At 40.7% G+C, this 1,077-nt stretch overlaps 1 non-coding gene across 1 annotated transcript; it reads right to left on the bottom strand.

Annotated features, from left to right (window-relative positions):
• Positions 1-726: 726 nt before the first annotated feature.
• LOC123280524 (U6 spliceosomal RNA) lies at positions 727-833 on the bottom strand. The gene has a single exon (XR_006519462.2). It is a non-coding gene; the product is annotated as a U6 spliceosomal RNA (small nuclear RNA).
• Between the last annotated feature and the right edge of the window lie 244 nt (positions 834-1,077).

Raw genomic sequence — 1,077 nt, 5'->3', positions numbered from 1 at the left:
GCAATGAACATAGGGGTGCATGGGACTTTTGGAATTGCTGATTTCAAGTTCTTTGGATAGATACCCAGTAGTGGGATGGCTGGGTCATATGGTATTTCTATTTTTAATTTTTTGAGAAATCGCCATACTGTTTCCCATAGTGGCTGCACCAGTTTGCATTCCCACCAACAGTGTATGAGGATTCCTTTTCTCCACAACCTCTCCAACATTTGTCACTTTTTGTTTTGGTTATTTTTGCCGTTCTAACAGGTGTAAGGTGATATCTTAGTGTAGTTTTGATTTGCATTTCCCTGATGATTAGTGACGATGAACATCTTTTCATGTGCCTATTGGCCATCTGTATACCTTCTTTGGAGAAATGTCTGTTCATGTCCCCTGCCCATTTTTTGATCGGGTTGTTTGATTTTTTGTTGTTGAGCTGTGTGAGTTCTTTATATAGTATGGAGATTAACCCTTTGTCAGATATATGACTTGCAAATATTTTTTCCTCAATTGGTGGGTTGTTTTTTTGTTTCAATCCTGTTTTCCCTTGCCTTGAAGAAGCTCTTTAGTCTGATGAAGTCCCATTTGTTTATTCTTTCTATTGTTTCCCTTGTCTGAGAAGACATGATGTCCAAAAAGATCCTTTCAATACTGATGTCAAAGAGTGTACTGCCTATATTCTCCTCTGGAAGCTGTATGATTTCAGGTCTATTCTTTAGGTCTTTGATCCATTTTGAGTTCATTAAAAATATGGAATGCTTCACGAATTTGCATGTCGTCCTTGTGCAGGGGCCATGCTAATCTTCTCTGTATCATTCCAATTTCAGTATATGTGCTGCCGAAGCGAGCACTCCCTTTTTTTTTTTTTTAAAGATTGGTCCTGAGCTAACATCTATTGCCAATCTTTTTTTGCTGCTTCTTCTCCCCAAAGCCCCCTAGTACATAGTTGTATATTCTAGTTGTAGGTCCTTCTAGTTCTGCTATGTTGGATGCTGCCTCAGCACGACCTGATGAGCGGGGCTAGGTCTGCGCCCAGGATCCCAACTGGTGAAACCCCGGGCCACCGAAGTGGAGTGCATGAACTTAACCACTTGG

This window comes from Equus asinus, chromosome 24, assembly GCF_041296235.1.
Source record: "Equus asinus isolate D_3611 breed Donkey chromosome 24, EquAss-T2T_v2, whole genome shotgun sequence".
In the NCBI taxonomy this organism is placed as follows: domain Eukaryota; kingdom Metazoa; phylum Chordata; class Mammalia; order Perissodactyla; family Equidae; genus Equus; species Equus asinus.
This window is presented reverse-complemented; position numbering and strand designations above follow the sequence as displayed.